The sequence below is a fragment of the Periplaneta americana genome, chromosome 3, assembly GCF_040183065.1.
Source record: "Periplaneta americana isolate PAMFEO1 chromosome 3, P.americana_PAMFEO1_priV1, whole genome shotgun sequence".
NCBI lineage: Eukaryota > Metazoa > Arthropoda > Insecta > Blattodea > Blattidae > Periplaneta > Periplaneta americana.
In genome coordinates this window covers 188,357,480-188,381,352 of record NC_091119.1, presented here as the reverse complement: position 1 = coordinate 188,381,352, position 23,873 = coordinate 188,357,480, and the positions used below count along the sequence as shown (strand labels likewise).

The following is a 23,873-nucleotide window of genomic DNA, read 5'->3' as shown; positions in this document are numbered from 1 at the left end:
TCGTCGAGGAAAAGATTGAAAAAGCGAAACGTAGTTGAGCTTTTTTAATTTCCGAGAACATGAAAACAAACATACCGCTCGTGTATCGTACATTATTTTGTGCGAAGATCGTTTATTACATACCTAAAAGACGAATTTCTAATTAGTTGCAATGAAATCTCCATCTTGGTTTCTGTTTAATGACGGCAACTTCGGAAAACCAAAATATATTTCTTCAACATTGTTGCTATAAAATGTTTTCTGTGTTTACTATATTCCAGCAGGCCGTGATATCCGTCTGTCTTTTTTTTCCCCCAGTCTATAAATGCGAACTTAAAACAAACGGTAAGGTTATGTAATGATTTATTTTTCATTGTAATATTTTAACAATATTATTTATATAACATATTGCAGTAATAACATCCGCATCTGGAATCTTGTTAATTTTTTCACGGCTTCCTTAATGTTACTTGCATCAGGAATGCAATAAGTTTCGTGGAGTAGTAGACTTTACTTAATTTTTGCAAATATTTAAAAACAATAATTAACATTGCAATTTAGGTGAAATTGCAGTGGTAAGTTTCCAATTTATAATTATTACTGTGTTAAACGTCTCTAAAAATAATATGTTAAAAGCCTAAAGCAGTGAAATGAATGTCGCGCTTAAGCGGCAAGAAGAGGGAAATTGTGTGTGTTACGTTGGGAATACTGAATGTGGTATTTCACACTTACCGCGTATTGGTTCTGTGCGGAAAACAAGCAAATACGCACGATCTCGCACAAAATGATTTTAGATCTGATTTTTAATAGCCTGTGTTTCATTATTTTTTGCAGCTTATGTCATTATTTTATTGAGTCTGTTCTAGACACCAGAAAGGTAATTTTTAGAGCCTAAAGATCAGGTCTATTCATAACACTTCCTTCTTTTCTTTTTGGTAGACCTACAAATGCTTCTCTGTTCCCTACCGCAGTTTATTTTTACTTGTAACACTGCAGAACAAAGCAATCTATATGTCACTCCGCAATTTCGCAATTTCTAAACATTATATAGATAATAGTACTTGGCTCTGGAGATGTTTGTAAAGGATGGAACAGTCTTAGCGATCTTCCAGATAAGATTGTGAAGCAGAACAGCGTCGTCCAGGTTACGGCTTGGATTCATTTAACAAGTTGCCGGTGTAATATATCCACATTATAGCCTCTGCTTGTAAAAAGACAGTGCATTCCATCAACTTACGTAGTCCAATATGTTACTTTTATTGCGTTTACAACGAAGCTTGCTGTGTTATCGGAAACAACACATTGTTGTTAGCCGAAAGGTGGCAGACCACATGGGGGTCACAGGCAAATGAAGACAATTGGTAATATTTTATGCCAACCTGTGACCTTCGTGGTGGCACAAGTGGTAACGGTTACGGTTATAAATCCAGTGCACCAGAGTTCGATTTATGGCAGGAAGAGCATTAGCTTCTATAAAACCTGGATGAGTTCTTTTCTCTCTTTTGAGAAGTGAATTTGCTCTTTGTTGCCAACGAATCGGGACAACATCCTCTGTCGGCGATGGCACAGAGAGACAGAAACACTTGCACATGTCCTGGGCTCTTGTCCGCACGGTGAAGTACTTCGTAACTCACGACACCATAGAATTCATTCGATGATCGCCCAACAGTTTAGATCAATAAATTTTCAAGTGTTCGAAGAAGTACACGGACTGGCAGACAATGGCAGTACAAGAAGAATAGACATGATTGCCATCCCACCAAATAACAATGGTTACATCATCGATCCAAACCGTTAGATTTCAAAAAACAAAAGAGCCAACCTGAAGATGTAAGTAGGGAAAAAAAAACGAAATCTATGTACGTACCGTTCCATATTTCATGGACAAATACGGTCCACAACAAATTGAAGTAATAGGCCTTATGGTTGGAGCGCGGAACTATTCCCGGTTTCTTCTTCCAGACCTGCCAACGTTTCGGCCTACAGAGGAAGGCAATTGATGACATCGTTCTTGCAGCTCTGAGAGAATCAATATTTCTACTCCGAAACCATCTCTACGGTAAACAATGATCTTCAAATAATTAATTAGTACCTAATTATATATTCAATCATTTCTTGTCATTATTGTGTGACCCATTAAACTTAAGCATATGTATGTTATTTATACTTTCAACTGCCTATTGCACAATATGCTCTGTCTTTGTGGAACCCTGTTAATACGGGGAGCTGTTATCGTTTAGATATGAAGTAAATAACAACAACACTGTTAAATTGGCAAAACTTCATTTCTCACACTACTTTATTAAATCGTGTCGGACTGTAAAGAAAACAACTATCGCAATGTCCATATTTTATGTTGTACAATATTACAGTATTGTGGAATTTTAATTTTCCTACCAATTTTTTTTTTCTAATATTCTATTAAAATTATAGCATATAGCCTATTAACCTGTTGGGACTAGGAAAATATTCTCGAGGGAGTAAAAATCAAAAGAAGTGTGGAAAGTGTTCTAAGTTTCGATGTGTGAGATGTAATATTGGTTTACATCCAAAGAAAAGTTTCTTGCAATATCATTTGCGATAACAATATATTTGCTAACAAGAAACTATGCCATTGTTTACAAAATGTATCAACTTATTATTGTTATTAGTACATATGTAGTGTAAAACATACAAAACATCACGTGCAGCAAATGTTTACTCATATGAACAGAAAATTTATTTGTACTACACACCAACGCCCAGCGTATGATTTTTCATACGGCTTAAAAAACGCATGTAACATACATTATTCTCAAAATAAAACCATTATATGTGATAAGTGATCTAAGGGCATACTAGAACTCAAATTTAGTACAAAAATTCAAAAATATTTTATTTCGGGATGTAATGGGTTAAGTAAATAACAACAACACTGTTAAATTGGCAAAACTTCATTTCTCACACTACTTTATTAAATCGTGTCGGACTGTAAAGAAAACAACTATCGCAATGTTCATATTTTATGTTGTACAATATTACAGTATTGTGGAATTTTAATTTTCCTACCTATTTTTTTTCTAGTATTCTATTAAAATTATAGCATATAGCCCATTAACCTGTTGTATCTTATGGGATATTTTGCGAATTTAAAGGTTAACAAGATCCATAAACATCAGATGTTTTATACTGCATATACACATACAGGGGCAGAACATTTTCCTCGATTTGTTTTTGTAAGTTTCTGGTTTTCATCTTGTCCAAAAGGGCTCTGTTAGGCCTATAGTTCTCATGATCTTGTCCTCTCGTGTAACTGTCTAACCCTAACGGATATGAGGACAATTATTCTGGAGGATCTATCCATCATTAGTTCTAATGTTTACCAGCTAATTCGTCCTGGAGAAGTTAGACTGTGCTGACCACAGTTTCTCATCATGTTATATTCGTATTAATCCATTGTGTTTGTCTTTTCGTTCGACTCAATAGTTGTCTCGGTTGACCCAATAGTGTGTCGCGACAAAAGCTTTGGGAACTGCTGAATTAAAGAATGTTCTAGTGAATCATTACCTAATGGCCGTTCTTGCAACTGTAGTTAAGGATTAAAGAGCCGACCAAGCATCAGGTTTATGATTAAATTTAACGCGCTCTACAGCAGTATACATATTAAAAATCATTTTCACCTAGAGCTAGCCGATCCCACTTGTATGAAGTCGATGCTAACAGAGATATGTATCGGGCCAACCGGTAAAACAGGATATAAACCACGAGGCATGTTGTTACCTAGTGCCTTCAATAACGAACCTAATACATAAATATTCCAGCATTTTGACCCAAGTGTAATCACTCCGAGATACGGAATGAATACATACCAGTGGCAGACTGGGAAATTTTGCAGGGGTTTGCATAAAATCGCATGCATCTTTTCAAACTACACGGGTATGCATATTTATGCAGAGTGTATACAATTCGACAGAGAAAACGTGAATACGCAAACACCAATTTTGTTCGCTTTGGGGGTTGATTCTAGTTTACTGAATACATTCCCCTCTCTATATACTATATCATTTCCTGTTCCGCCTGATACAAGTAACAACTTTCAATGTTGCAAACATTTTAAAAGTCTTGTTTGAGGCGGCATTTCCGTTAAATTTATACGCACATTATATTGTGTGTTCCATTGCATAATTCGACTGGAATTTGAACGAGAGGAAATTCGGTTGTTAAGGGCAGTGGTTTTCAACATTTATGATTTTAAATTTATGTAAGAGAAACATTAATATAATGCAACTAAAGTTAAACTATCTTGTACAAAGCAGCAGACAAACTGGGTTTAGAAGTACGCCTATACTGAAATAATTGAAGTGTATGTATGTATGTATGTATGTATGTATGTATGTATGTATGTATGTATGTATGTATGTATGTATGTATGTATGTATGTATTTATAAACACTACAATTGGGTATACACCCGGTGGCAGTGATATATATAATATACAATAATACCATTACAATTAGCCTATAAAATAATTACAGCAATAAAAGAAAAATATAAAATAAATAAAAACAAATTAAATAAAATAAACCTAAATTTATTTCTAACTATACTTACTTACTGGCTTTTAAGGAACCCGGAGGTTCATTGCAGCCCTCACATAAGCCCCCCATTGGTCCCTATCCTGAGCAAGATTAATCAAATCTCTACCATCATATCCCTCCTCTCTCAAATCCATTTTAATATTATCTTCCCACCTACGTCTCGGCCTCCCCAAAGGTCTTTTTCCCTCCGTCCTCCCAACTAACACTCTATATGCATTTCTGGATTCGCCTATACGTGCTATATGCCCTGTCCATCTCAAACGTCTGGATTTAATGTTCCTAATTATGTCAGGTGAAGAATACAATGCGTTCAGTTCTGTGTTGTGTAACTTTCTCCATTTTCCTGTAACTTCATCCCTCTTAGCCCCAAATATTTTCCTAAGAACCTCATTCTCAAACACCCTTAATCTCTGTTCCTCTCTCAAAGTGAGAGTCCAAGTGTCACAACCATACAGAACAACCGGTAATATAACTTACTTACTTACTTACTGGCTTTTAAGGAACCCGGAGGTTCATTGCCGCCCTCACATAAGCTCGCCATTGGTCCCTATCCTGAGCAAGATTAATCCAGTCTCTAAAATCATATCCCACCTCCCTCAAATCATTTTTAATATTATCCTCCCATCTACGTCTCGGCCTCCCCAAAGGTCTTTTTCCCTCCGATCTCCCAACTAACACTCTATATGCATTTCTGGATTCGCCCATACGTGCTATATGCCCTGTCCATCTCAAACGTCTGGATTTAATGTTCCTAATTATGTCAGGTGAAGAATACAATGCGTTCAGTTCTGTGTTGTGTAACTTTCTCCATTCTCCTGTAACTTCATCCCTCTTATAAATTCTAACTTTCAGATTTTTTGACAACAGACTATAGTGAAGTAAAAACTTTAGTATTTTTAAATGGACATCAGACAATGACTCGTGTCCTTATAAAAGTAAATAGTACTTGTAGATTTCTCTGTCGGCACTTTTTTTCACTTCGTCTTTGATAATACCAGAAAGGGTTGTATTAAGACATCACAGTGCCATCAATTTTACCATTACTTTGCATGCTGTAACGACCAACTCCCTTAAGCTGATCTGTAGTTTCTTAGGTATAACAATTTTTAACCTGGTAAGATGAAACGATGGTGTATTAACCACTAGGTTATTTTAGTGACGATGAAATTAGTGACAAAGAGATGGTATTTGAGAAGAGGAGATAGAGGATTCACTATAAATTACCTGACATTCGTTCTACACTTAATGTAGACCCCAGAAAAAAATCCAACCAGATAATCAGACCAAGCGGGAATTGAACCCACGTTCGAGCTCAACACTATGCTTCAACAGATTGCACGCGCGTACCGACTGAGCTACGCCAGTAGTCCCTGTAATCTTCACTAACATTCAGAAGAAAGAGAAACTTACAGTTTTTACAAAAATCACGTTTTTCTTACCCCTGATCTCAGTTTTCTGTTAGCAACTTTACTTTAGAACATACGAGTAGAACCTTAAATGGTCATTCAACGTAATATGTTAGAAGGCAACAGACAATATATCTCAAGATAAGTTCAAAATGAACCCCGTGTGCTGCTCTTGTGTACAAAATTGAGTTGAAACGGTGCAGAATATCACTTGATGATGCGATAAGCGGAGCTTCATTGAGGAACTCTAGCAAAAAGTAAAGGGTCTCCAGACATCCTATAATCCATAATGTAAATGGTTTTCAAAGCGAAGTGAGCGCTATGCTCCAACTTGACTGTAGTGGAATTTGTGGAAACGATGTGAGCATTAACGTCAGTAACAGGTCGTAACATTTTTATAGTGGGATGTCTTCTACAAGGAGTTGGGTTTGTTTGGCTGGAGGCTACAGAGGCACTGCTCCATTGCTTCTAGTACACTGTTTGTATTGGTGTTCACAGAGATGCTTCGCACACTTTGTTACGGTGCCTGCCTGCCTCCCTACCCGCACGGTACAGTCAATTCAGTGTCCAGCAACTGAAAGGGCGGACGAATATCTACCTACAAGGAGTCTCTTACAAACTACCACTCTTCTTTCTGCTTTTCTTTCTTTCCTTCATCGTTCCCTTTTTCCTACAAGTTTTGTTTTTACTTCTCACATTCTCCCACCTATTTTCATCCTTTATCCTAGTATGCATAAGGGTGTAATTATTTGACTTATTGAACTGTTGTATCAGTGAAGCGAGGTGAGTCAGTGAAGTTATGGTTTTACAGTGCAGTGAATAGTTCCGATCAGTGATAATTTATAGCGTCAATGAAATGTGTTCTATAGTGTCAGTGAAATGTGTTATAGAGTGTCAGTGAAATGTGTCCTAAAGTGTCAGTGAAATGCGTCATAGTGCCACTACAGTGAGTGAGATGAGAGTAAAGTGAAAGACTATTGAAACTTATGTAGGGCCTATACATATGTAGGTTGTATTGTAAAATTAGGTATTTTATGATTTATTATTAATTGAAATTATTGTGTTAAATTGGATTGCGTATTCTTATTGCATTGTGTATATTACTGTATTGTATATTGAACAAATTTATAAGTACACGCTGTTAAAATTTTATCATAAAAATCGTAATAAGTTTGTATTACAGACACACAATTATGACACAAGACGAAATATTAATTCAACATTAGTAGAACCTAAATGTCTCACATCTGCTGGTCTAAAGCATAGCATTAATTTTGGCCCTCGGTTGTACAATGCTTTAACTAAATTACACCCAGAACTTCTAACATGTAACCCACTAACATATAACAAGAAAATTAGAAACGTGTTAATATCTTCAATTTTATTAAATACATTTATAGCCTATGTGTATGAATTAATCAACCTATATTATATTTGTATTCTATAATTTTGAAATATATATTAGTCCTACTTTTCACGTGCGATATTATTCTTCTCTAGTGTTAATATTATATTATATAATTCCATTGCCGCTGTAATTATATTTTAGTTCCTATTTTATTTTACTTATTTATTACTATTATTATTATTATTATTATTATTATTATTATTATTATTATTATTATTTTATTTTAATATTATATCTGAACTGCGACCGAGCACGAGCGCTGCTCATTCGGTCTCAAATTTTGTTAATACTACTGTATCTTCTTTTTATATTGCTTGTATTATTTTATTTCTATTTCTCTTGTTTGTCTTGTACTTATATTCTTTATTCTGCATATTTAAATTTAAACAAACAAATAAATAAATAAATAAATAAATAAACGTTCTCAAATTATCAAATTTTATTGTGTATTGTTTATATTGTGTATACCGGGTGCTTGCCCACTTGCAGTGTAAATAAATACATACATACATATTTTTCTTCCCTAATTTATTTCTCTCGTTTCGATAACTTGTACGATTTCTTATCCGTTTCTTTCCCCGCTTCTGATTTCTTTTCACTCATTCTGAATACATTTTCTTCTCTTTCCCCAGGTTTTCCCCCCGCTTTTCCATTCTGACTCAATTCCTTCCTCTATTTCACCTACTCCTTTCATCCTACAGGTAATTCTTGATGAATAGTTCAGTCATTAATATTTCTTTTATGTTTTTTATTTATATTTTCTATATCTGGTTTATTTTATTGAGGTAACTTACGTTACTTGTTTGGTAGTGATTTAATTTCTTTTGGTTTGATTTTATTAAGTTAATGAATTTATTATTCCCCCTGCTTCTGACACACTTCTCTTCACTCTCTCCTTCTGGCTCCATTTCTGCTCAGTCCCTTCTCCAATCCATCCTCTTTTCACTTTACTCGTTCCTTCTCCTCCCAACCCACTCCTCATCCCTTCTCCGCCTCAACTACTACTAACTCTGTTTTCACCCCTTCTCTTAACCCCCTAGTCTTCATTCTTACTTACTTGTTTTGTATTATATGTTATAGATCAACTGATGAATTCTCACTACAGCTCGCCAAAATATTGTTAAAAAATTGTAGAAAATTACAAAATTGTAAAACTATAAAAATTGTAAAAATTTGTAAAAATTGTAATTGTAATAGGCCTATTGTAAAATTTTTCACTTGTTCCACAACTTAAAGCTTCATTACTCATGTAAGATCTATGGAATATAATAAATGAAATGAAAAATAATTAAATTCCTCCTCCTAACCCTCAATTTATCACTCCTCCCCATGACCCACTCCTCACACCTTCTCCGCCTCACCTACTACTCACCCTGTTTTCACCCCTTCTCCTCTTAACCCTTATTGTTCACCCTTTCTCCTCCTAATCCCTATTTTTCACACCTTCTCTTTTTAACCCCCTATTTTTCACCCAGTCTCCTCTGAACCCCTACTTTTCACCCCTTCTCTTCTTAACCCCCTATTTTTCACCCTTTTTCCTCCTAACCTCATCTACTCACCCCTTCTCCTCACCCTCAACTTCTCGCTCCTTTTCTTCGCCCTATCTTCCACCTTCTCTCTTCCTATCCCCTTCTCATAATCCCCTTCTCCTCACTCCTTTTCCTTCTAGTCCCTCCTTCCTAACAGTTCTACTCACCCTCTACCCCTTCTCCTCCTGGTTCCCCTTTCACCCCTTCTCCTCTTCACCCTCTGACTCCTTCTCCTTGTCACCTCTTCTCCTAATCACCCTCCCCTCATTTCTTCTTCTGCTCCTCACACTCACCTGATCCTTTCTTCTCTCCTGACTCCCTCCTCCTCCTCTCTCCTGATCCTCTCCTCACTTATTCTTCCCTTCTCTCGCTCTAACTTCCTCATTCATATCTCCCTCTGTGTTTTCTTATCTCTTTTACCTTTTATAATCCTTTTCTTCTATTTTTTCATTCTTTCCGGTTCTAGTCTGTTTTTGGCTGCGTATGTTTTACCCTCATCTTTAAATTTTCTTTCAATTGCCTTACTTTATAAAGTATAGTCAAAAGTGAATAATTTCAAGGGAAAAATTGTTCCGGGGCCGGGTATCGATCCCGGGACCTCTGGTTGAACGTACCAGCGCTCTACCAACTGACCTACCCGGGAACTCCATCCGACACCGTCTCAACTTTTCCCTCTATATCCACACAACTCGCGTGGGCTGACGAACCGCCAGAGATCCACCTCGAGTACACACAATCTCTGTGTGACTTGGAATTGTGGTTTTCTGTTAACGTACACAGTGACACATATAGAGGGAAAAGTTGAGATGGTGTCGGGTGGAGTTCCCGGGTAGCTCAGTTGGTAGAGCGCTGGTACGTTCAACCAGAGGTCCCGGGATCGATACCCGGCCCCGGAACAATTTTTCCCTTGAAATTATTCAAATCTGCTTTACAGGGAGCTTTACCTGAAAGACTAGATTTGCATAATATAGTCAAAAGTGATGTGATATGACGAAAAATAATCCTAAAACCATTCTATTTCATTATTTCTTCATATGAGCAATATTTTTTCACACTAACCCCTTTTCTGTAAACTCAGTAGCAAGAAAAGCCATAATATTTACAGTTTTTTATTTCTGCTTTTATATCTGCCAACACAGAAAAAAAATCTAGAAAATAAAATGAACTCTATGTACAAGAAAAATGGATGATAAACTCGTATGTGTTTGGGGTAATTATGATTTTATTTACTTCTTAATTGAATGAAATATGTCTCCGTTAATGATGCTATCCCAGTACAAGCAAACGCCGATCATGACATTGCCCCTACATAGGCAAAGAGTTATAGTAACAACAAATGTTCGAAATAAGGGAGAGCTAATGTGCGGGACGAGTTGTGAATAAAGTTTCTGGTTGTCTTACTCCCCTTGGGAAAGAAAACAATCCGCATCGTACATAATTAATCATAACGCCAGAGGCTTTAAGTGCAAGGGGATATTCTAAACCGTTAGGGTGACAGAGTGGATCGAGAGAAAGTTTAGTCGAGTTACATGATTGAAATTAAACATGTGCTGTGATGTTTCCGCGATGAATTACATCCAATTACACAAAGCGTTAATTCAGCAACACTTTTTTCGTTTGGCTGCAGAATTAATTAACTTTTCTACATAAACTTCGCGTTTGTATGAATTTACAGCAACGACGGTCCTTTCAGGATGGCAGCATCCGCTTGGCTGTGTTTAGGAGCAGCGGCGGTGCGTCAATAAGAACACAAGAGCACGTGAACACCTTGTTTCCATTAATGCACGACTAGTTTTATTATTTAATACCGTATTGACGTAGTGGGAATGTATAATATCAGAATCGGGTATTTTAAACTTCCCGCATCTTGCATAAACTTCTTATGTAAACTTGGCAACATCCGTTCATGTACAAGTCGTGCTCTTTCCAAGAAGGTTACAGGAATTTCACTCATGCGCGGGAGAAAATTGTTTTTCACTCGCCGCTTATGACTCGTCAAGAGCACAAAGCGTTAAGTGAACAGTGAATCTATCCTACAGATGTCAGGTGCATCGATGCTATCGTTCACGTGCTATATCTCGAGGAAGAAATTTAATAGTCAGTATTCTAGCCTGTAGGTGTCAGCATGTCACTGTCGGAACGTTTACTTTATGTGGATGTGTGTACAGTGCTGCTACGAGAGTGTAGTTTGTGAATTACTATACATCAGTGTTAGCATAATAGCATAGTTTGGCTTTCAAACACGTGCTGGCTGAATGTAGTGGTAGTCTGAATTTAAGTATCTGTATGGTAGTGTATAATATTTAAGAATAATATATACTGGCATATATTTATAGTAATCAATCTATGCGAATGAGATTACAGTACTGGTATAGGCTATAGTGTATCAGTGTGTTATGAACCAAAATATATTACTGAACACACACTTTTGTAAATAACGGCATTGTGGTATGTATTCATTTTTAACAAACGTAAATAATGAACTCTGTTCAAGTAATTTGGAACAGGAAAGAACTGGGTAAACTGGCTTACTAGGGAAAATTGGAATTAAAAGATTGGGCTTCATTATTATTATTATTATTATTATTATTATTATTATTATTATTATTATTATTATTATTATTATTATTATTATTATATTATATGATCTTTTGAATTTATATACGGTTTTTTCGTATACGGTCTTTTCGATAGTGAAACATTGGAATCATGACATTTTATATTAGGCTAAACATACGATTTCAAATTCTCTTCGATTTTGGGACACAAAATTGTGAACACATATAATATTTTATCACGAGCCGCCACTGTTTAGGAGAGATTCTAGTAACGCTATGAAATAATTAAATTAGCAGAGTTCAAGAATTTTTCAATAAAAATCAATATAAGACTATGGAAAAAATATCCGATAGTTTCAATCTGGAAATCAGACCTATCCATTCGATAGAGGTCACGCTCTTACGAACTCCGAGACCAGAAGTTTAGTTTCGCCAAACGCACATTAAGCTACTGCGAAACTTTCCCTCCAAGTCGAATCTTATGCACAAAAAGATGTTTTTGATTTCAATGTAATAAAACACCGCAGGACATCCTTGGCACTTGCCTTGTGTGTCGTAAGTTATGACTAATGTCTTCACGCCAATGAAAAGGACACTTTGAGGTTACTTCTCCAGTGACTCGTATCGTCGTAAAATCCCGGGAACTGAGTCTGCAAGATAATGTAAACTGTTAACCTATTCACTAATGGATCTTTCTAAATGTATTATGAACCAAGGCCTATAAAAATTATTATGACTATAGGCCTATAACGTGATTCACATTCCCCTACCTATCCAGTTTTATGGAACTCTGCATTTCATATTATCATGTCCTCGAAATTGGAAAGCAGGTTTCTAGGAGATTTCAATGCCAGGTTAAGTATGAAGCTTCTATACCTCTAGAACAGCCTTTCTCCAATTTTTTCCACCGCGGAATTCTTTTTAACCTGAAGTGTCGCATTGCTTTGCGTTTTATTATTATTCTTATTATTATTATTATTATTATTATTATTATTATTATTATTATTGTTATTATTATTGTTTTGGAGGAGGTGGGATATGATGATAGAGAGTGAATTAATCTTGCACAGGATAGGGACCGATGGCGGGCTTATGTGAGGGCGGAAATGAACCTTCGGGTTCCTTAAGGGTATGTGTACGTGAACGACCACAAATATTATCAGAAAATGCAGGCTCTAAATTTCTAAAATTTTATAAGGAAATGAACTCACAATTGGACAAAAATTACACGGTACCACAACAAGACTTATTAGAACTTAAATATCTGATAAAAGTATAAAAAAGGTTACTAATAATATTTTTTTAGAATTAATGTTTTACTTTAAATTAAATTTTCCAAAATTTGAAAATTTTCACACATATTATTTCATAACTCCACAACTATTAGAGATAGAATTCTGAAATTTTGTACAGTGAATTAACATGCATTTATGCAAACGCCCATTTCTTTGCAAATAGAAAAATTAGGTCACAAAAAATTATGTAAATTTTAATATATTTTATATAGGATAAATAAAAAATTAATTGTATTAAAATAAACAACTCTACATGTCTGAGAGTAGTCTACTTTTCAGGAATAAGTGTTCATTACATACAGGAAAAATATTAAAGATGTCAGAGAGATCATAACAATGTTATGGTTACCAAATGATGTAACTGCAGAACTCTGTGTGACTTGTGTGAGTTTGTGTGCACTCGATGTGGGTCTCTGACGTTTCGTCAGCCCACGCGAGTTGTGTAGATATAAAGGGATATGTTGAGACGGTGTCGGGTGGAGTTCCCGGGTAGCTCAGTTGGAAAGAGCGCTGGTACGTTCAACCAGAGGCCCCGGGATCGATACCCGGCCCCGGAACAATTTTTCCCTTAAAATTATTCAAATCTGCTTTACAGGGAGCCTTACCTGAAAGACTAGATTTGCAAAGAAACAAATGCTACGGACGCGATAAAATTAAACAAATGCTAGGGACGCGATAAAATTGTGCGATAAGCAGCCATGATTGGTTGAAATACGTCCTTTCGTACCGTTTTATTGGTCAAAAGTAGTATGACGTAGTAAAAGTGTAATAGTGTGACAAATCCCTCTGGACAAAATTAAAAAAAAAAAAAAAAAACATTACCTATACTGTTTTCTCTGTAAGAAAAATCCTAATGTAAACATAAGCACGTGGCTGTCATACCCATGATTGGCTTCCAGTGGAAACACTCACATGACGCAGGAAAATATAGTTCGTATTTGGAAACCATAATCTTGTATTATTTGAAAATAAAAAATTGCATTCTAGTTCTTAAATACGATGAAATATTTAATTTCACTCATATGTAAAACGCTATGTAAAAGAAAAGCTACTTTTATATTTTGTTATGTACTATGAACGCGGTTGAATGCCAACAGTAATACCGAGGTAGTCTGTTCTTGTAACAAGCTGGCGTCACTTCAGCTTGTAGTTGTTCATGTAAGCACGTGGTACTGAAGTATGGCTTCTGTATCCTCAACTGTCCATTGTGAAGAGATAAGACTTACAAATAATTTAATTACTGTAATTAAAAAGTAAATGTTTCCTAAGCAAATGAATGCATAGTAGTGAGTTTAGGCCTACTTGACGAGTAACGGCAATTGTTTAACATGAAACAGAATGTACAACAGTAGGCGGGAATATGTACTGAGAATCTATGGCGCCAAACAGCGGCCAATGAAGCCTCACTTCAGTCACGTGCTATTGTTTATATTACGATTTTTCTTACAGAGAAAAGATTATAGCTGTTTTACTTCAAACTGACACACAAAAGTAATCTGTCAACAGGAAAACTTTATATTATTCAATGATAACAGATATACACTCGGTATAATCAATATTACATAATGAGAATACTACTGAGGGCTTTTTTTTTTTTTTCCTTTTTTGTACTATTTTTAGTTCAAACAATAGAATAATACTCCGCTCAGAAATGGAAGATGAGAACAGAGAGGAAACATCTAATTTCATATTATTTTAAGTCTCTTTTATGAAATATTTTATTCATCTTAGTTTTGAAAGCCAACCGTCATGCTACGGTCTGACGAGACAGCTCTTCCCCGCCCGCTATGAGAGAGACAGACGCGGTGGTGAATGTCCCTGCAATCACGATGTCAGCTGTCGAGGGACTACTTCATGAACGGCGCCTAAGTGGTTTTAAATTGCTAGTTGATGCACAATATTAACGCGCGGTCTTATTGAAGGTAAAGTATCTCTCAGAAACAGCTACTGGTCCACTATATTTCACAAAATATTAAATTGGAAACCGTATACCCTCTTGGCCTCAAATATTTCCCTAAGAAACTTATTCTCAAATACCTTTAGGCCCAATTGTATAAAACTCCCTGACTAAAGATCAACTTTGATCGAAGATCGAAAAGTGAACCGAGTTCAGACACTTCTTCTATTGTATAAAACTTTTCTGCGATCAAATTACCTTGGTTCAAATGCAATTTAAGTTCACGTGAAAAGGATTTGGCAACATCGCATAAACAAGTGAAATACGTAATACGTGGACAGGTTTGTTCAGTGTTGCCAATCTAGGGACTTTAACTCTTTTTCAACAACAATTTCTTTTAACTTTTATATTGCTTAAATAGGGATTTAGTGACCTTTTTAGCACCCCATAGTTGACAAAATTTAATCTTTCTTTGTTGATAATGAGAAATCTAGCGACTTTACAACTACTTTTTGGCGACTTTCCGTACACTCTGTTGGAGACACTGGTTTTTTGTGCAATGTAAATAATGGCGGACAATAAGAAGAAGGTTGACTGTTCTCCGAGTTGTTATCGTGTTATGGTGTTTGATACTGCTAAACATAATAAAGCTTTATAAAACAACAATTTTCGTTTAGTAATACAGTTAATTGAAAATTTATGAATGTACCTATCATATCCATTAATAATTAATGGTTGTTATAAACATAATATAATTATAGGTTATGTTATTTGATACGGCTGAACACGATAGAGCCTTATAAAATATAAGACTGTTTGTGTATTAAGGCAAGAAATTGAAAGAAATATATATATAAATGTACCTATCATATCTATTAATATTAATAATAATGGATATTTTATTTGCACAATCTGTCACTCGTATATTTCAAACAGAAAAGAAATAACTGAACTTGCATCATCTAACTTAATCGGAGAAATTTCTTCAGTCAAAGTTGACTTTAGTTTGAGGCAAATTAATCTCAGATTAGACCTAATACAACACAAAATTCCAAGTTCAGCTGAAACAAGGATCAATTTAACCTCTGATCTAAGATTAAATGGTTTATACAATAGGGCCTTAATCTCTGTTCCTCTCTCAAAGTGAGAGTTCAAGTTTCACAACCGTAAAGAACAACCGGTAATATAACTGTTTTATAAATTCTAAGATTTTTTGACAGCAGATGGATGACAAAACCTTCCCAACCGAATAATAACACGCATTTCCCATATTTATTCCGAGTTTAATTCCCTCCCGAATGTCATTTATATTTGTTAGTGTTGCTCCAAGATATTTGAATTTTTCCACCTCTTCGAAGGATAAATCTCCAATTTTTATATTTCCATTTCGTACAATATTCTGATCATCAGACATAATCATATACTTTGTCTATTCAGGATTTACTTCCAAACCTATCTCTTTACTTGCTTCGAGTGAAATTTCCGTGTTTTCCCTAATAGTTTGTGGATTTTTTGTTGGACAAGAAGCTGATATAACCCGTTCAATTCCAAACCCTTTCTGTTATCCTGAACTTTCCTAATGGCATATTCTAGAGCGAAGTTAAAAAGTAGAGGTGATAGTGCAGCTTCTTGCTTTAGCCCGCAGTGAATTGGAAAAGCATCAGACAAAAGCCGGCCTATACGGTCTCTGCTGTAAGTTTCACTGAGACACATTTTAATTAAGTGAACTAGTTTCTTGTGAATACCAAATGTAACTTATTTTGCAACAAAATTAATGACAATTAAAGAACACCATTCTCTACAAAGATAATGAGATAAGTGGCTTTCGTAAATGTGTCTTACACCCTATTTGTTTTTGTCATCTGATTATACCGAGCAATTTTATGATTCAAGCACAGTCTACTGTAAACAGTCGCGAAGCTTGAGGTGATTTTTTGCAAATCTCGTGATAAAGCGCTCCAAGCGGTTAGCAACTAGAAACAATAGACTGTCCACGGTCGACTTTGGACTGTGTCGTATTTCATCGAGTGCTAGCTCGTTGCGTATTTCACATTGATGCTTGTAAAACGTTCGTTATTGGTAGTAATGAAAATGTTAATGGCTAAAATACAATAATTGGAATAATAATATTTTACTAGAGACGTAGAAAAAATTAAGTTCGTTTTAATGAAATTTATTGATCACGTTTTATTTTCATTTCTGGTGGGATTATTATTGCTTAGGCCTACTTTTTTTTTTTTTCAAAGGATGCTTTTAATTATAGCTGTTAATTTTGTTGTTATTTTTATTTGTTACTTTAGTAGAGATGTAGAAAAAGTCTGTTACAATGAAATTTATTGATCACGTTTTATTTCCAATTCTGGCGTGATTATTATTGCTTAACCTCATCCCACTTTGTTAACTACGTAAGCCTACACTACAAGTACCGGTACACGTAAGTTACTCCATTAATTCATATTTCCATTATTATTGTTGTAAAGGGAAATGCAAACTAATATTTATTGGTTTCATAGTTAATTATCGCTATAATCTTGAGTGAAGCGATTATAGTAAATTTCAGTTCGTTTTGCACAAACAAAAATAATATTAACCTATTTCTTGCAGATATCTTCGAGTTTATGGTGGAATTTGATATACTTCATTAAAATAATAAATTAACTTTATGCATTTAATATTTCAATAATGGAAGGAAGATGTTAATATTTCCAAAAGAACACAACGAAAGTGTAACATATTTTGTCGTCTACTAGGAGAGAGATCTGCGATGATGAGGCGATAGTAGCGATCCTAGTGGTGGGCAACTACCCATGTTTGCATTTTTACTACATATTGAGCTTCGCGACTGTATATAGTAGACTGTGATTACATGTACTGCACTTTTCTCTTATTATTATAACATAAATACATTTTTATTATCTGCTGAAATCATAATTTAATTTAACATTAACAGTGGGGACAGCTATATACCAATGCTTATGTATTCACAGCGAGACATGTTGCTACACAGTGAAGCCATCTCTGTATAGATAGGCCCAATTAAAACACGAATTTTATTACGCCATACGGAAGGCAGTTTGATCAAAGACCTTATTATTACTATGCAAGGTCTTTGGGTTTGATATGCGATGATGTTACATAAATTTGAACATCTGACTTTCTATTAATTGTTTAATTTCATTCACAAAATACAAAATACTGTGATTCAAGCTTACCAGTCCTCTGTACAACTCTCTGCACTACCCTGAATTGAAGTAAACAACACGACGTAGTTAACTTCATAGGTTCGGTGTGTGAACTTCAAACACTAATAATGTTAACGAACATAAGCTATCAGAAATAAGAACGTTTAATAAATAAGGTACAAAATTAGTATCAACACAACATTTCAATATCGCAGGGGCATCAGAATGTTGGTACTGCAATACTCTCTCTTGTTTTCATTTGCTTGGTTTTAATTCCATCACTTCCGACGCCTTCAACGTGTGAAGTCTAGCAGATGCCAACTCTACACACGTAATAATTCGAAATGGAAATGAAGAAAACTCGTCATCAAGATTGTCTCGAGTGAAGCGGCATTTTCAACCATCCCCCCCTCTGCGTCACCCTCTTCCAGCAGCCGCTGATGTCTTGATTTGCGTCCTCCCTCTTCCTTCTCCTATAGTTCCGCCCGTATCTGTAATCTCATTGTCGATACAAAAAGTCCGCCATGCTGTATTGTTTAGTCAGCAAGGCCTGTACTATATATCACCCAATCGCGTTGTTGCACGCCGAATTAAATTATAGCCGTCAGCTACTAAGTGGAATTTGTTTCGGTAGATTTTGTAAATTGGATTGTAGAGACGCCTTTTTATTTTTATTTTCAAAATCACGCGACGTATTAGATCCCGATATGAGATTACGGTGTTCACAACATTTAATTCTTTTCTGAAATCTGTATTAATGTTCTGAAGAAATGCGCTCGTGTAAAGCCGCCCTACAACACCAGAAAGAGGGAGTAAAAAAATTACGGAAGTAAAATTCATCGCCTGACTTGCTCTGGATCTGGTATAAAATTGACGATCAAGAGCTTCCAACAATTTCATACTTCCCTTTCTTGTAATTCTGTGGTTCATTTCCGCCGAGTTATCTCCAGAATACCCGGCCCGGGTTCAATTCTCGGCGGAGTCAGACATTTTCGTGTCAAATCTCTACTTCGGGACTAGGAGAGATAGCGGTGCACAACTTATAATCACTAGATTGTGCGCCAATATGCCTGAGTTTAATCCCAAATCTCTCCGGAGTGCATATGAAGAGAAGGTATATATCTGCAGTGCTTGGGAAAAGTGACGTAAGTCAGTTTCCACAAACCTTTTTTGATAATTTATTGACAACTTACACTGGTTTATGTCGATTTTATTTTTTTCTGTATGAATTATTGTAATGGGAGAAATATTTATGTATTTTTTTCCAAGCGAGCAGATGTTGTCAATAAATTATCAAAAAAGGTTTGTGGAAACCTGACTTGTGTCACTTTTCCCGAGCACTGCAGATATCACAGTGGATAGTGATTCGTCACGAAGTATATGATTATGTCTCGTGACCAGAATATTGTACGAAATGGAAATATAAAAATTGGAGATTAACTTTCGAAGACGTGGAAAAATTCAAATATCTTGGAGCAACAGTAACAAATATAAATGACACCCGGAAGAAAATTAAACGCAGAATAAATATGGGAAATGCCTGTTATTATTCGGTTGAGAAGCTTTTGTCATCTAGTCTGCAGTAAAAAAATGTGAAAGTTAGAATTTATAAAACAGTTATATTACCGGTTGTTATGTATTGTTGTGAAACTTGGACTCTTACTTTGAGAGAGGAACAGAGATTAAGGGTGTTTGAGAATAAGGTTCTTACGAAAATATTTGGGACTAAAAGGGATGAAGTTACAGGAGAATGGAGAAAGTTACATAGTGCAGAACTGCATGCATTGTATTCTTCACCTGACATAATTAGGAACATTACATCCAGACGTTTGAGATGGGCAGGATATATAGCAGGTATGGGCGAATCTAGAAATGCATATAAAGTGTTAGTTGGGAGGCCTGAAAGAAACATACCTTTGGGGAGGCCGAGACGTAGATGGGAAGATAATATTAAAATGGATTTGAGAGAGGTGGGATATGATGATAGAGACTGGATTAATCTTTCTCAGGATAGGGACCAATGGCGGGCTTATGTGAGGGCGGCAATGAACCTCCGGGTTCCTTAAAAGCCATTTGTAAGTAAGTAAGTAAGAAACATACTGAAAAGGTTATTTGATAGTTCTCCAATGCAGATGTTAAATATTGTGCATTGTCGATTTTAAATTCATTTTAAGAGCGGTATTCACCCGGTCATTAGTTTTAGATCTGACGTTATTCTGAAACGTTCAATTAACGTTTTGTGCATTTCACAGTTCATATTTTAATAACAATAACAATAATAATAATAATAATAATAATAATAATAATAATAATAATAATAATAATACACAAAATTTAAAACACCGATAATGTAAATTGTAAGCACTATTAACAATGTTCCCTTTTGAAAAAAATTATGAGTACGCTACTGTTAAAGAGAAACGCCGAAAACCTCACTTTCGGTTTAAAAAATTGTCGTTCGAAGTTCGTTTTCCTGAACTCGACGCTTCGATATAGGCTATACACTACAAAATCTATATGAACACCGTAAAGTTATGTTTGTTCAATAACGTCATTATTTCATTCACTTCTGGTGTGAAAACTGCCCGCTCAGCTGTGCGTAATACTATGTTTTCTATTCCACTCTTTATTGGTGCAGAGGGGTAAAGGGGGACAGCAGTAGTTTGTGCTTATGCATCCGCTCCAAATGTATTCACTGTGGGGCAAAGCTCTGGCGAGGAATATGTACTCACTAAGCCCCTCCACACACACACACAAACACAGGTGTTTGACACAAAGGTGCGTCAAATCGAGGTGTGAATACTGAAACTAAAGCAAAGTGCCTCCTATCAGAACCGGCGTCAACAATTTCCAACATTAAACACAATTTGACGTCCCTCATTACACAAGACTCATCCAGGGCACTGACGTAACTATAGCAACTAACGGGCGGACATTTTTAAACTGCGTCTTTTATACAAAATGATGCGGAACCTAATTGCATGGTACATCATGGCACAAAGTTAATCAGTAGCGAATCTTGTTTCCAACTAGTACAGAAAGTGTGTTCTGTAGTCTAATTATGTTCATTTAATTATGAACTTGCAATGCAGTTAACGTAGTACAGAATTTTAGCTAACGGAGAGCAAAAAGAACGAAACGGTCGATTGTAGGACGGCTGAATTGTGATCCTGAACATATGCTATCGTTACGAAAAGCGGTAAGGCACATTAAGAGCTGGGAGAAAATTCTATGTTAACATTATGGTAACACACATTTCCTAACTTTTATAGATTTTTAAAAATAATTTCTTAACAGCGATTTCGCGTGAGAAGTGTACGAGGTGCGTCCAGAACGTAAGTTTCCCTGGGGCCGTTTACAGAAAGAAAACACAATTTCATGAAAATATTTACTGGAACAGATACAGCAATTGTTGAGCTATTTTACAACATATTTGCCATACTGTGGGATCAACAGAGAGGTGCAGACGGCTGTCACTGGTTCCGATCCCAGGCGGCAGACTTCTACGACACAAGAATACAGAAGTTGATCTCATGTTTGAGTTCCCTATACGTAAATATGTTATGTTCAGAAAAGAATACAATTTTGTTTCAAAAGTTCATACTATAACGAAAAAAAAAAAAAATGATAATACCCGCTTGTTCCGATGTTGATGTTGCATCTTAACATGTCTCTGATTCTTCTTACATCATTAATATCATTAAATTTGACTTAATACTAAAATATTTGGAAATAACTTAGTAAAAAAAAATAACTTTCTTATGTCCTCAGTCTCTTTTAACGACGACCGACTTTAGGTAGGCTATACATTATACATAATTTATCATAATTGTGTTTTGTGTAATTTATCATGATTGTGTTTTGTGTCTTATGTTTAGAAAATTAGAAAATTTGTTTCCAAAGTTATTGTAATGTAAACAAAAAAGCTGGTTATTCAAATCTGTTTCGATTTTCATTCTTAGTTCGAGTCTGAGCTGTCTTACATGATTAATCTTCATCATTTTGACTTAATATTACAATCTTTGGAAATAATAGGACAAAATATTTCATTTTTATCCCCTAAGCAGTCCTTTACGGCCTAATGGTCTTCCAGGTATACTTATGTTCAAAGACATCTGATCCTACTAATCGATAGTGATCGATAATTTGTTGGTGTAAGTGCGGATTCTTTAGTTATTACTTGTATGAATAGATGGCGAAGATAATAGTCACTGTTACCAATAGTAGATAAATATACCCGTCTTATAGAATTCAATTTTTCACCCCACTCTGGTGATTGTAAAACAACAATGAATTTGGCTGGAATTCGATGATAGTCTATTAGAAGAAGAATTTATGCTTAATCTACATAATAATTATTCTCCCTGACACTTTTTAACGGATCCCAATAATGGTGCCACCTATTGAGAACTAGAGGAACTCTTTCAAAGTTCGTCAATTTTTTATATCTTTGGTATTGACTTATCACGTGACTGGAAACTTCGCTTACATGATCATAACATTGTAGGTCGGATACCTGTGAAAGTCAGTGTACAAGGTGGACCAAAGAAACGAGAGATTTTAATTTTGTTGTTGGTAGTACATGGATTATTTTAATAGGCTTAGATTCATTGTCAATGTTTAGTCTTATTGTTGACATTTATTAAACATGGAGCATTGGACTTTTGCGCAACGAGGATTTGCTGTAAAATCTTATTATCTAAATTATGAATGCTCAGAAGCTGCTCGTAGGGAGGTTCGCCGCCACTTTTAACTTCGTTGGCATGATCCTGTGTCCTCTTCACAAGTGATTAAAACCTAGATTCGTAATGTAGAACAGATTCAACATTGAAAAAGAAACCTCTAGGTAAAGAAAAAACTGCCAATGGTCGTGCGCAGATTGCTAATGCAGCCGTTATGTGATAATGATTCAAAATTTTTCAAGTGATCAATTGAGAAGAAGAAATTTTCATATCAACAGATCAACTTGGTTTCAACAAGATGGTGCAATAGCACATACTGCAGCCATCTCTATAACGGAAATGTGAAATATATAATATCGAGAAATGGAGACATTCCGTGGCCTCCACGATCCCCCGATTTAAGCGCATGTGACTTATTTTTACGGTGGTATCTAAAAAGTAAGATAAAAGCAAACAATCACCGAAACATTGAACAACTTAAGGCAGCGAAACGTGAAGAACTTTCAATCATCATAGTCGAAATGTTGCAAAGTGTAATGAGAAACTTCAAAGAGCGATTACAAGAATGTATGCACATTGGTGGAGGTCATCTTGAAGGATGTGACTTTCAATAAGTAGTGGTTAAATGCAAATGGCGTACTATATTCTATATTTTCATACAATAAAAGTTAATTTAGTGCAATATCTAAAGTTATATTTTACTATTTAAAAATATCTCGTTTTTGGGCCACCCTGTATTATTGTTCTAAGTAAGTTATAGTAGGTATTGATATAACGCCAGATGAAACCTGCATGAAACTGTAGTGGTTAAATGCAAATGGCATAGTATATTCCGTATTCTCATACAATAAAAGTTAATTTAATACAATATCTAAAGTTTCAGTTCACTATTTAAAAATCTCTCGTTTCTCTGCCCCATCCCGTATTATTGTTCTAAATAAGTTATAGTACTGATATAACGCCAGATGAAAACTGCATGAAACTGTAGTGATTAAATACAAATGGCATAGTATATTCTGTATTTTCATACAATAAAAGTTAATTTAATGCAATATCTAAAGTTTCATTTCACTATTTAAAAATCTCTCGTTTTTTGTCCCACCCTGTATTATTGTTCTAAATAAATTATAGTACTGATATAATGCCAAGATGAAATAGTTAAATGCAAATGACATAGTATATTATGTATTTTCATATAATAAAAGTTAATTTATTAGAATATCTAAAGTTTCTATTCACTATTTAAAAATCTCTCGTTTCTTTGGCCCACCCTGTATTATTGTTCTAAATAAGTTATAGTACTGATATAACGCCAGATGAAATGGTTAAATGCAAATGGCATAGTATATTCTGTATTTTC

The 23,873-nt window shown here is 35.3% G+C and overlaps 1 protein-coding gene across 10 annotated transcripts in view; it reads right to left on the bottom strand.

Annotated features, from left to right (window-relative positions):
* LOC138696915 (semaphorin-1A) overlaps positions 1 to 23,873 on the bottom strand; it is a 1,424,789-nt gene that overhangs the window by 878,933 nt on the left and 521,983 nt on the right. The gene's annotated exons all lie outside the window — the stretch shown is intronic.